Source organism: Amblyomma maculatum, unplaced genomic scaffold, assembly GCF_055883805.1.
Source record: "Amblyomma maculatum isolate TAMU_Amacu unplaced genomic scaffold, ASM5588380v1 scaffold_13, whole genome shotgun sequence".
Taxonomy (NCBI): domain Eukaryota; kingdom Metazoa; phylum Arthropoda; class Arachnida; order Ixodida; family Ixodidae; genus Amblyomma; species Amblyomma maculatum.
In genome coordinates, this window is record NW_028146738.1 from 38,714,530 (window position 1) to 38,728,032 (window position 13,503).

Here is a 13,503-nt window from a genome sequence, read left to right on the forward strand (position 1 = left end):
CTCAAGCAACAAGCAGGCGCAACAATCGGCCAACAAGAGAGCAGCTCGGAACATCGATCGCATGTGTGGGTGAGTGCTTGGCTTTTCTTCTGATGTGGACCAGGTTCTAGAACAGGGTTAGATTTTAGAACTGGTAAAAAGTGTTGAAACGCCTTTAGGTTTGGTAGTTTGCACTGTTGTTTTGGAAGTAGCCGACACTCGGAGCGATCATGGACCTACAAAAGCTGCAGAAACCGGAACTGTTGCTATTGTGTGAGGAATTGGGAATTAATACAAGTGGTTTGGCACGAAAACCCTTGATTATAAAGGCAATCACTGATTTGGGAACAGATGATGAGGAGCTCAGTGAAGCATGGAACCTCATCGGACAAAAAAAGGAGGAGCAGCTCAGACAGCAGAAAGAGCGGGAAAACGAGGAAAAGAGGCGTGAGCGTGAACTTGAGAGGGAAAAAGAGGAAAAGAAGCGTGAACTTGAGAGGGAAAGAGAGGAAAAGAAGCGTGAACTTGAGAGGGAAAAAGAGGAAAAGAAGCGTGAAATTGAAAGAGAAGCAAAAAGGCTGGAGCTAGAAATTGAGCTCCGGAAATTAGAACTAGAGTTGAGCAAGAGGTCGGGCAATTGTCCCCAGCTAGCGGTGCCTCTTCTCAACAAGGAGGCAGATTTCAAGATGTCAAAGTACATGCAGCCATATGTGATATCAGGGGATATCGGTCTGTATCTGGCTAACTTTGAGCGAACCTGCGAAAAACTGTCCTTCCAGCGAGACACTTGGTCTCAGAGATTATTGACGGTTCTGCCCAGCGAGGCAGCGGAGGTTGTCGCGCGGCTAAGCAAGGAGGACGCGGACAACTACGAGAAGGTCAAAGCTTGCCTTCTGAGAAAGTATAGGCTTAGCGCCGAGGCGTTCAGACAACGTTTTCGGAACGCTACTAAGTCCAGGGACGAGAGTTACCCTGAATTCCTGTACAATTTAAGAGTCAATTTGGGCGAGTGGCTAAAGAGCACTGATTCCTACAGTGATAGGGACGCTGTAGTCGAGCGAATTCTTTTGGAGCACTTTTATAGCTGCCTCCCAGAAAAAGAAAGAAATTGGTTACAGGACCGAAGCGACATTAAGTCGGCAACTGAAGCTGCCGAACTCATTGAGGAGTACGCTTCGCGCCGACAATTCAGCAACCCAGCAGTGGATAGGCTCCGCAATCCCAAGTTCAGTGTGAATAACCGTCAGAAAAGGCACTTTGCTAGATTTGCAAACGAAGAAAGGAAGGCTTCTTCAGGCAAACGCCCTAGAAAGGACGGCAGTGAGAAAAGTGGGGAAGTGACCAACGCGCAGAACACAAAGAAAAAGCTTGATGCTAGGAAGCCGCTCACATGCTTTAGGTGTAATGAGCAGGGTCACATTGCCGTCGACTGCCGGAAAGAAAAGATTGCTTTCTCGTATGTCAGTGACTGCGATGAAAATATGCAGCTTTTAGAACCCTACCTGCATGACCTAGTAGTCAACGGGAAGCCTTGCAAGGTACTGCGCGATTCGGCCGTAACGATGGATGTTGTCCATCCGGCGTATGTGTCGCCTTCCGACTATACAGGACAGTGTGCGTGGATCCGCCAGGTAGTGGAGGAACAGAGTGTGTGCTTGCCAATCGCGAACGTGGTCATCGAGGGCCCTTTCGGCGAGTTAACAACCGAGGCTGCCGTTTCAGAAAAGCTGCCTAAGTGCTATCCGTATTTGTTTTCCAACAAATCGGACATGCTACTGCGAAAGAGGGGCATCCTTTTCGGAGACAGTGTTGTGCAAGCCTTAACACGTTCAAAGGCGCGAGAACTAGCTACACTGCTCATTCCAGAAAAATCCACAGCGGAGGAAACGGCAGTTAAAACAGTGGTCGATGCGGAAGATAGCAGGTCAGAAAACTTTGAGAGCGAGGCATCTCAGATAAGTCAACTAGAAAGTGAGCTTGATAAGACACGGAATGAGGACGTTCTAGAGAGTAACCTCTTGCCGCCAGTGTCTAGTAATCTCACGAGACTTTTAAGTGGAACCCGAGAGGACTTAGCTATGGAGCAAGCCGTGGTAAATCTAACGTTACACCTTCCCGAGGAGATGGGGGACAACTTGATTTGCCTCAGCGGAAAAGGAAGCAACGCTCAGGAGTTTCTCAAAAAGACGGAGCAGAGAGGAGAACTAAAGAAATCCCAGCTGTCCGATCTGGGCGAAATAATAACAGAGTTTGAGGCCTGCTTCGTGGACAGGCCAGGCAGGACTGATTTGACTGAGCACGATATTGAGCTGACTTCAGACGTGCCAGTGCGATCAAGGTGCTACCGATTTTCTCCAAGGCAAAGAGAAATTCTGGATAGGGAAGTAACTCGCATGCTGGAATTGGGAGTAATAAAACCCTCGGAAAGCGATTATGCTTCGCCTATGATCTTAGTAGAAGCTCCAGGTAAAGACCCTAGGCCTGTGGTAGACTACCGAAAGCTAAATTCTCTCACCAGGGATCAAGTGTATCCTATTCCGAATATTGAGGAGAGAGTAGAACAGGTCAGTAGAGCGGCATATGTGACTACGCTGGACCTTACTCGAGGATACTGGCAAGTACCGCTCACTGAACGCGCCAGCAGATACGCGGCTTTCGTCACTCCGACGGGCAGCTACCAGCCAACAATGATGAGTTTCGGGCTCAAAAATGCTCCATTTTGTTTTTCTCGACTCATGGATAGGGTTTTAAAGGGGTGTGAAACATTCGCGGTGCCTTATTTAGACGACATTGCGGTTTTTTCCGACTCATGGGCGGACCATATGGTACATCTAAGAGCTGTACTGAGCCTTTTGCGTCAAGCTGGACTAACCGTAAAGGCCGAGAAATGTTGCCTGGCAAGGGCGACCGTGGACTACTTGGGTCACAATGTAGGTCAAGGTTTCAGGAAACCCAGCGAGATTAAGATTTCTGCGGTAGCAGACTACCCGCGGCCGAGCACGAAGACGGAAATTCGAGCATTCCTGGGTCTGACTGGGTACTACAATCACTACATCCCTAACTATTCAGCTTTGGCTAGCCCTCTGACCGACGCTCTCCGCAAGACAGAACCGACAAATGTAGTCTGGGACGAACAAAAGGAAGCCTCCTTCGTAAACCTGAAGGCTGTGCTGATTAGCCGTCCGGTATTGCGAGCTCCAGACTATGACCGAGAATTCACGGTCCAGTGTGATGCCAGTGATCGAGGGCTAGGTGCTGTTCTCTGCCAGAGAGATGACGACGGTAATGAGCACCCCGTGCTCTACTTGAGCAGAAAACTGAGTTCTAGAGAGAGGGCTTATTGCGCGTCAGAGAAAGAGTGCGCTTGCATTGTATGGGCCATTCAAAAATTGAAGTGCTATCTTGGAGGGGCCAAATTCACCGTAGAGACGGACCATTGTCCCCTGGCTTGGCTGCAAACTGCGACATCGAAGAACAGTCGCCTTCTTAGGTGGAGCTTGATTTTACAGCAGTACAATTTTGAAATAAGATACAAAAAGGGGAAGTTAAATGGGAATGCGGACGCGCTTAGCCGCTCTTTCTAAGCGGTCCGAGATGTTCCTCACCATGTATCCAAATTGATAATCAGGTTTTTTTTTTTTTTCGTGCGCTTGTATATGTGTGGCTATGTAAAGCAGCACGTTTGGTTTTCTAGGAATACGTGGGTCCCGAACGTCTTGAGAGTGGGCTTTTCTCGAACAACAATGGCAGTTTTCTTTTAACCTGGTCTCTTCAGCCGGGAGCCGAGTGCTTGCTTCGACATGTGGTTGAGTTTCAGACAGCTCGAGCAATTTGGCCTACAACAATCGAGACAACGCGACAAGCAACAGCGAGCTTCAAGCGTTCACGTGCAGGCCATTAAGTCGTCTCTTCATGCAGCAGCTGGGACTGCTGCCCTCCGAGACTCTTCTGGCGGGGGAGGAGGCTGTTACGACCAAGCATCCGCATTTGCGCGCTCTATTGTTCGCCTGTGGGCATGGATAAGTGCTGTGAATATGTGGTGATGGTCCAATGGCTCTAAGTGAGCCTGTTTCCAGGAATCCTGTTTTGTAAGCCTGTTTTGCTTTGTGGACACTCTGCAAATGCCAAATTGACCCTGCCAAGAGAACGTCTGGAAAAACACAAAGAAACGTCCCCCTGCGGGAAATGCAGGAAGTGCTTTCTTTCTTTTGTTCACCCTTCCAGTCGATAAGCCCTATCGTCCAGTGAGGAATGCCTACTTTCCAAAGGAGACGACAGAGTGACATGTCCGCTGACGTGCAGGACAAGAAAGGAGCATGACGCATACAGCCATTAAGTGATTTCCCAGGAATGCAGGAAAGATTTGCAATTGTCGAAAACGGACAATGCTGGGAGCGGATGCGGCGCGCACGTGTACTTGGGTTTCTGAGAAGTAAATCCTCTTGCCGGAACCAGCTGCCTATCGATTCTTGGCTGAAGAATAGAAATGTACCTCCTCTCCTCGCCGTTCCCAAGCTTTTCCCGCCAACAAGTGATCACGCCCAACGAAACAATGCCGGACAAGTCAGTGCTTCAGACCATCAGTGCAGTGATGTGTTCGATTGGATGCCGATATCTGAGGGGCGTGCCCTGGATTTGGTTGGTCAGCATCTTCAGAGAGGGGCTGGACATAGGGGGGGGTTTAAGGACGCTGCAGAGCACGAAATGTCGCTCTGTGCCCTGGGTAAACGGCTCATCCAGTCGCTTCTCGCTATGAACTCTTAACGCTTGCCATTTTGCTGATGTACCCATCTTTTTCGTGTAAATAATCTTGTAAATAAGTTTTCTCAAAGTGCCATTAAACCTGCTTGTACATATTTCACCAACTTCGAAGATTCAATCCTACTTCAACCCCGAGTCTCTGCACGCTACCAAGTGAAGGCCGGGTCGACTTAGTCCCAGCGTCACGACAATCTATAGTTCAAAACCTACATGCCATGCGGGCTAGATCTTTAAATCAAGAATTAGGTTGATAAGGCATATCTGACCAGATATGCCTTATCTAGTACTCGAAATCAGGAATTGGACAGATCAGGCATATACAACCAGATATGCCTTATCTGGTACTGGAAATCAGGAATTGGGCAGATATGCCTTATATGGCCAAGATCTGCCCTAATATACCATATCTCCCCAATTCCTGATATACCTGATCCGGATTTTTTTTATAAGTCCAGATATGGCATTTCCGTAAGGGGTGGCCCAGTGGGCTGTATTTGTGCCAAAATAGCGTGCCGTCCCTTAACTTGAAATTGTTAAGCTGGCTATTGGACCTCTGGTAACACCATTCAGACGATCAATCAGCTTTCGACATTACCATTCAGCACGTTGGCGGTGAAGGAGATAGCAGTCTATTTCTGGCGCGGGAGCAATGAAGGCGGTGGACAAAGGCTGCATGACTATAGGCTCTGAACAGTGCGGTTCCGAAGCAGCAGTTGAGGAAGGCGAAGACATATGTTGCAACGGCGAAGGATTAGGACAACGAGAGAGAGAGCATCGGCATCCGTGTGCTGCTTACCCGATTTGTAATTAACTGCGAAGTCGTACTCTTGAAGACGGAGAATGCATCGGCCGGAAGACCGGGCAGGTTTTTCAACGAAGTAACCAGTATAGGGCATGATGGTCAGTGATGACCGTACAGATATGGACGAAGATTCTGAATGGCCCAGATGACGTCGAGACATTCTTACTCTGTAACAGTGTAGCTTTGCTCAGCAGGAGTCAGAGTGTTGCTTGCATAGGCAATAACTTTCTCCGTAGAGCTGTCTTGGCATTGCAGAAGAACAGCGACACTGCCATGACTGTTTGCGTCAGTGTGCAAAATAGTCGGAGCATTACCATCAAAACAGCAGATGATGGGATCCAAAGTCGGATCACGCTTTAGAGCTTAAAATGCTGACTCACAAGCAGAACACAAGACGAAGGGCGTATCGATGTGGAGAAGCGCATCTAAAGGGAGGAAATACAGGAAAATTGTGGATCAAACGGCAAAGTAGAATGCCAATCCCAGGCAACTGCGAATATCTTTGACCCGATTCAGACGTCGAAAGCACAGTGCAGCAGCAATTTCCTCAGGATCAGGCCTAATTCCGTTGCTTCTTTTGAGATGGCCAAGAACTTTTATACATTTTGATGCAAAGCAGTATTTCTTCGTGTTCAGCTGAAGGCCAGCGTTAGGAAGTGCTGCCAAAACTTTGTGGAGGTGAGTGAGATCATGAGAAAATGTCGAAGAAGAAATTAAGATGTCGTCCAAGTAACAGAGATACGTTTTCCATTTGAGCCCTCGTAGAGCTCTGCCAATCATGCGATCGAATGTTGCAGGAGCACTGCAGAGCCCGAAGGGTATGAAATTTAATTCGTATAAACCACCCGGTGCGGCAAAGGCGGTCTTCTGTGTGTCATCTTCACGCATGGCAATTTGCAAGTAACCTGATCGTAAGTTACGGCTCGGGAAAAATTGGGCACCTTAAAGACAGTCAAGGGAGTCGTCAGTTTGAGGAAAGGGGTGCACATCCTTGCGAGTATTCTATTGAGAGCACGGTAATGTACAGAGAATCGGAACGAGCCGTTCTTTAATTCTCTTCGCTAACACCACGGGTGATGACCAAGAGCTAGACGAAGGGCTGAGCAATGGCAGGGGACGTGGGGTTCACAAAGGAAGCATGCGTGCCCAGCGAATGCAGTATATAAATGTTAGACCGGATATTTTTAATAGAGAGCTGCTTGCCAAGTATGAATTTCTTCCGAATCTACAGCCTACAGTAAAGCACTGCGATTTCCTGTATTGGTCCGCACTTGCAAATCAAGGCATGTCAATAGCTCAGAAACACAAAAAGGGTAAAGTGTTACCTGCTCTGCTGCCTTCTTCCAAGAGGGTAAAGTGCGCTGCACCGAGGCGTCGAAACATAGATAATGAACCTGGCCGACTAGCGCCAACTGGATAAGATTTGTTTTTGGCTTCCAACACTTCGACTGCTCTTTATAAAGCGAAATATTTTCTATCCCCACAGATCAGAAAAGCAGTCGGCGAGGTTTTCACTTTCACGGAATCAAACCACAATTATTCGTCCGCAACAGTACGAAGCCAGCGTGAGCATGTGGAAGGGGAGTGATGCGGGCAATCGTAGCATGCTTGCAAAAATAGGGAGCCCAACTATACACGCCTCAGACCAACGAGTGCATGGGTCGGAGAACGGGCTTGCTTGCTAGTCCGCCGCTTGTGATCTTGGAAGACGTGCTTGAAATCGACTGAAGGTCACAACAGGGCAGAGTGAGTTATATAAATATGTCTAGTGCTTCAGTGGACAATCTTGAATTCAGAACTGCTATATACAGGAAGCTAAAAAAAGATTGAGGAACATGCTCTTTGCCTTGGCGGACGTAATTTAGTGCAACAATTATTTTAGTTACGAATTCAACTATTAAATACTTATTGCCATTATCCTTACCGGGTGATCGAAGAAAACAGAGAATTGGACGCCACGGGCAAGAAAAGGTCATCTATTTTTAAATTAAAAAAAATTTCTTAGGCTCGTAGGTTTGTGGAAATCCGCCGCTTTTTTTCACAAAATGGAAGCCTAAATTACGGATTGAAAGCTATTTATTAAAACTAGAAAGCACGCTCGAGCAATAGATATTCCATCAATCCTCTCCGCAACGCAAGAATGCTTAAGCCAGCTTTATCAGCCGAGATCATATCGGCGGTCGAGAATGGCGCTCCTCTTCTTCCTCAACTGAGTCTGTGTGGAAGCTGTTGCGTAAGAAAAATGAAGAAAACAAGCCACGATGGCGCCCCATAACGCCTCATGCCGCCTTCGTCACTTGAGAGTGTCCAATGAGTGGGCGCACCCGGCAAACCCCAATAACTTCATGGGGAGGATTGTGCGATTATGTATCGCCCTACTCTCTGGCCAGCGGTGGCCAAGAGATCCTTATAAAACTTCTGTGTGTAGTATAGGCTCCAGCTAAACCTTTTGAATTTACTCGAATACTCACTATGACCTCTATGAGTTTCTTGCATAATAATATTACCTCCATTATCAATTGCCGTTTCAGGAGTCAGTTAAGCGCACGAGACGCTCAAAAAGTTCAGGGAAAACAGTACATGTGCTGCTGATTCAGCAGTGAATACAGCGCCTAATTCAAACTACTTCACTATGCCACTCCACGAATATTCCTGCTCTCTATCTCTCAAAAAAAAACAACCACCATGGAATTAGCAATGACGCTAGTTTTCCTTTCGTGGCACCGTAGATCAGGTAGTTTTAATATGCCGCAGTGGTGTGTGTAACATATCATCAGCGGACGCTGCGTCCACACCTAGATTCCTGCTCGTCTAATGTGCTCAATTTCTGTTCCTGTGGAAAGAAGTGCCGGATTTCGACACCTGATAGAGTTTTCAGAAATTATTTTTATTCTATTTTAAAAACTCGGATACCATAGTCTTACCATTGGTTTCAAATTTCACATTGACACGAGCCACCCAAATAGGTCAATTAGAAAGATAGTTCGAAAGCATTAGTTCAATAGCTACGAAAAAACAAGAATTTTAAATTACGTGTGCTGTGGCTGAAAGTTTCTTTCTTAATATGTTTTTCTATTTTGATCTTTCTATTTTTTAGGACTTACTCAAATGTTCACTCAAACAACCGTATGTACTCTTAAGCATATAACGAGTGAAAATGTGAGCGCGTATGTTCTAGATGCAAAAGGCTCTACGAATTTGTTCGAGCCCCACTTAAATGCTCATAAAGCTTTTCAATAGCTTCTCCAGGAGAACCAGCCGGCTGTTTTCATCTGGCAGCGTCACATGCACTGGCTTTGTGCAGCGCCTCAATTCCGCGTCGTCCAGCCCCTGAAGTCTGTAAGTACGCCCATTACAAACACTCGCTTTTCACTGCCAGTGTGAACCCATCAAATTCCACCGTGTTCACTCGTGCTTGTTGTCTATCCTCTGACTCAGCAGAGATTCACTCTAATAAATAATGATGATGCTTGGATGAAGCTCCCGCGCAACAGCAGAGAGTGCTGGCACCAACTTCTCACACTTGCCAAGGTAATTTGATGTTGCAGCACTGATTTTCAGCAACACTGAGTTGGAGTCCTGGGCAACTGTCTGGGCCTGCATAGTCTTCCCATTGCCAGGGGGACCAAATAGCATGCGGGCCTTTGGGTGGTGCTCGCAGGCAAGTGAAGAGCTCTGGCCGGTCTGTGTGCAGGATAATCCTCTCACTGAGAGACTGCTCGGCAACCTCCTGACCGGCAATGTCACTGCAGAGCACTGTGGCCCATCCGTCCCCGATCTCGTCCAGGATCATGTGGGCCAGCCTTGAATCATGCCTCCTTGAGTCTGGACATCGTGCTATTTGGAGTGTGGCCGCCGTGGAATGACCCGCCGCGTGCACTGGGTCACGTTAGTGGCATTGTCTGTGCTGGCTTCCGGCCCTTTTGATGGTACTGAGCATTTGGCTGTTTCGCCTCCAAGCACCCAATGGTTGCCGTTGGTGTTTTTACTGGGGCAGCATCGTTACCTACCGGTCGGCTGCCGACCCGCGATGTGGACTTGGCCGTTGTCCGAGGAAAGGGTAGTTCATTGCGTGGCAAGGTTTGAGCCAAAGCTCGGACGCCGTGCGTAATCATGCTACCTCGTGAACACGCAGGCGTCTGGCTTTTGATAGCCACACGAGAGCATGTCTGTGGTGTTAGCATGGGCAACTTGCAGCGCCTGTACCTGTCATGTGGCTGGTCATTGTTGGAAACGCCTCCATTTTCCGTCATATTCAGTCAAGACGGGACATCCTGGCTGGTGAAGGCGGTGTTATGGCCAAGGGCCGTGCTCTGCCACACTCAACGTCTCTGGCCATCCTGGGGCCGAGCAACACTCGTATGCCCCTGCAGGTCGTCGCCTAGGTGCTCAAACTGCACCATGCTTTCTAGGAAGTCTAGCCTGTCCCTGACCATCTGTACGTTCTTCCTCATCTTGTCTCTGAGCCTTTGTGGGCACTCCCAGGTGAGACTTTTTCATTGAGAAAAGTAGGAATGCCCTTCTGGAGTTCAGTCTTCTTGCGGTAGAAGTCAGTCACCAGTTCCTTTAAATCATCATTCTTCTTGTATTTAAGTGCCTTGGAGGGGACGTGGAATGCCTTTTCGTGGTGCTGCTTCTGCCCAATGACCAGGTGGGCATCGGAATCCCCACTGGCAGCCGCCATCACCTCAGTGCCGTCCGCTGCCATAAGATGGCTCTCGATCTGGACGGCGACACGGCTGCCGCGGCGTACACAACCGAGCACCACCCGCACCTTGCTGCACACCCATCGCAAAAGCCAGCAAACTACAAGCACCGGGTAGAATTTCTAAATAACGCTCAGTGCGCCCCGGTGACAGGGGGCTCCCGTAGCATCCGGCGTGTTGGTGCTGTCGTCGGCGGTGTCGTTCGCGAAGTTGTTCTGCGGCACGGCGCCGCAAGTAGCCCTCTGTACGTCGTCATAACAAGCCACTTACGACAGGTAATAGCCCCAGATCCAGTCCATGAGAGGGAAATAACAAGGAGAACAAGATTACGATGGAGCGCATTTGGCAAGCACTCGCTGATTATAACTAGCAGCTTACCGGTATCGCTCAAGAGGAAAGTATACAACAGTTGCATCTTACTTATACTCACCTGTGGGGCTGAAATGGGGAGGCTAATGTTCTACTTAAGTTGAGGACTATGGAACAAAAAATGGTAGGGGTAACATTAAGAGATAGGAGGCGTGTAGACTTTTGTAAGAGAAATAACTGAAGTTACTGACATTCTAGTGGAAATCAAGAAGAATAAATTGGTATGGGCAGGACATGTAGTGCGAAGAGAGGATAACAGATGGTCGCTTAGGGTAACAAATTAGGTTCCAAGGGAATGAAAGCATTGCAGGAAGCAGCAGAAAGTTTGAGGTGCGGATGAGGTTAAGAAGTTCGCAGGGGTCAAGCTGATGCAGCTAACACAGGACCAGGTTAATTGGAGGAATATGGGAGAAGCCTTCGCCCTGCAGTAGGTATAGTCAGGTTGATGATGTTGATAACAAACCATTAGTCAGCTATGTATATATGTGTGTGTGTGTGTGTGTGTGTGTGTGTGTGTGTGTGTGTGTGTGTGTGTGTGTGTGTGTGTGTGTGTGTGTGTGTGTGTGTGTGTGTGTGTGTGTGTGTGTGTGTGTGTGTGTGTGTGTGCGTGTCCGTGTGTGTGTGTGTGTGTAAGATGAGGTAGGAGCGCCCACACGAAAACAATGGTTTATTTCAGACGTTTCGGTCGGGACCCGGCCTTCGGCAAGGAAGGACGAAGGCCGGGTGCCGGCCGAAACGTCGGAAATAAACTATTGTTTTTGTTCGTGCGCCTCTACCTCATCTTATACATATTTCAGGATCCGAGAAGACTATACATACATACATATATATATATATATATATATATATATATATATATACATATATATATATATATATATATATATATATATATATATATATATATATATATATATATAATCTATATGCAATAAACTTTTCTTGATTGTAGTAGCCCTTGTTCTGCCCTGCCTTTCCATCTTATCGTTTATGGCCGTATGCCTTCTGGTCATTTTTGAATTCTTATAACATCAACGTATTTTACTAGTCGAAAAAGTATATAACCCTCGGAGAAATCGAATATCCGAGCTCCATTGAATGAATGGCGAAATATTTTCCCGGCAAATCCTCTCGCCATTTCACGGGCTATACATATTTCTTATGCGAGCATTTTCGGTTGGTTGGTAGGCTGGTTATAAGGTTTAGCATCCTAAAAAACTAGTACTTTTCGCACCGGTAGTTAACTAATCTTGGGTTTGGGTGGCGCAGACGACGCACCAGACACGTGCTATAAAATGGCTCTTGGTCGGCATGAAGTAGAAGGATGAAAGGATGCTTCTATGACTGTATGGCTGAAATGCTGTTTGTACATTGCGATGCTTTCGCTGCAGCATGAAAGATTCGCACACAGCAAGAAAAGGAACGCTAGATTATTTACTACGCTATCTGTGGTCGTGAAGGGCGATGCGATTCGCGTGGGTACGGTGAAGATTACCGAAATATGTGTTACGAAGTTCTAGGTGTCTGTGCGTTGCATGCGTCTCACGTGTTTCTGAGTAGAATTGTACTATAGCCGCAACTTATCTCACGGAACCTAATACGAGTGGCCCGTACAGTTCATTAGGTGCTGCAAGGTATGCGAGGAGTATTGCGTGTAATTGATGTATTGAATGTCGCTTACGCGATAACCCTACATAACTGTGTGGAACCTGTACACATATCTATTGAAACAAGGAACCAGCTTAGATATTGTTGTGGTACGACGAGCTGTGGATAATATCACGTATCTGTTTCTCAACGTGGAATCGTTAAAAACTTCGTTCCCCAAAAAATTCGGCGTTCGCGGTATCAGCGTCATCGTCAGCGCTGTGAGAAACAAACCACGGGTATGACTTTGGCAGCTGCTGGAGGCGAATACTGATAAGCCTTAGGCTTCAACGACATCACGAGACCGCTTGGCATTGCCGATGTTGTAGGATCGGCTAACGCTGGCTTGCTAATTCTGATAGCAGGGTGAAGGGAATCAGGATCCTTGTATTTTGAGCCTGACATCCCACTCCTTGGCCAAGCAGGTAGCTTCGAATACGCCTTTGTTAAGCGGGGCTTCACGACTATGTCGGGCGGCCTTTCTCATAACATCGCACCTGACGAAAGTGCGTTAAATGCTATTTATGAGGTAACAGAAATAACAAATGAAGTGATGGGTGATTAAACGAGTAGCAAACTGCATGATCGCGAATCGGCACTTCGATTCGCCGACGGAAGCTGTTAGCGCTGTCACGTGATGCCATTTATTGCGAAGCTTAAATGTCCCCTTCCACGTCTCGTTTTGTTCTCCTCGTCTCTCCCTCTCAACAGGAAATAACCTGCTAAGGTCTAAGTGTTGTAGCGTTCGGCGTTGAGCAGCTCTACTTAGAAAGCGCGAATTCTACTGCTCCTGCGGTTGCCTGTCTTGTCCAAATATCAACAGGGAGTTTAACTACAGTAGCTAGTCTTAATTCTAATCTTACTGGCTCTGCTGGCAGTACTCGACGCTTGTCTTGCGCCTCGAGTGTGCGCGCTGGCGCTGACACTGGAGGGTCCCCGCGGGCATCAACAGTAGCCGGCTGCGGCGACTCGGCCATTTAGTTGATATTGACCGCATTGCGCTATGCACGTCAGATAAATACAGGTCTGCCTGGGCCTAGACATAATGCTCCATGTTCCCCGGAATGCTTCCAGGTCGGACTCAGCAGAGATGGTTGTGGGGCCGTTGGGAAGTGTTGGGTACCTCGTCAAATATGGCCAAGTTGCTGGACCCGGAGAGGCGGTCCGTATGCCTCGCATAGTTGTCCATTATGGGCAGAAAAGTTCGGAGTTAGGTGCCGTGTTAGATTCGGAAACTGG

The 13,503-nt window shown here is 47.7% G+C and overlaps 1 pseudogene; it reads right to left on the reverse strand.

Moving 5' to 3' along the window:
• Positions 1–8,755: 8,755 nt before the first annotated feature.
• Positions 8,756–13,241, reverse strand: LOC146172606 (spastin pseudogene; annotated as a pseudogene).
• Between the last annotated feature and the right edge of the window lie 262 nt (positions 13,242–13,503).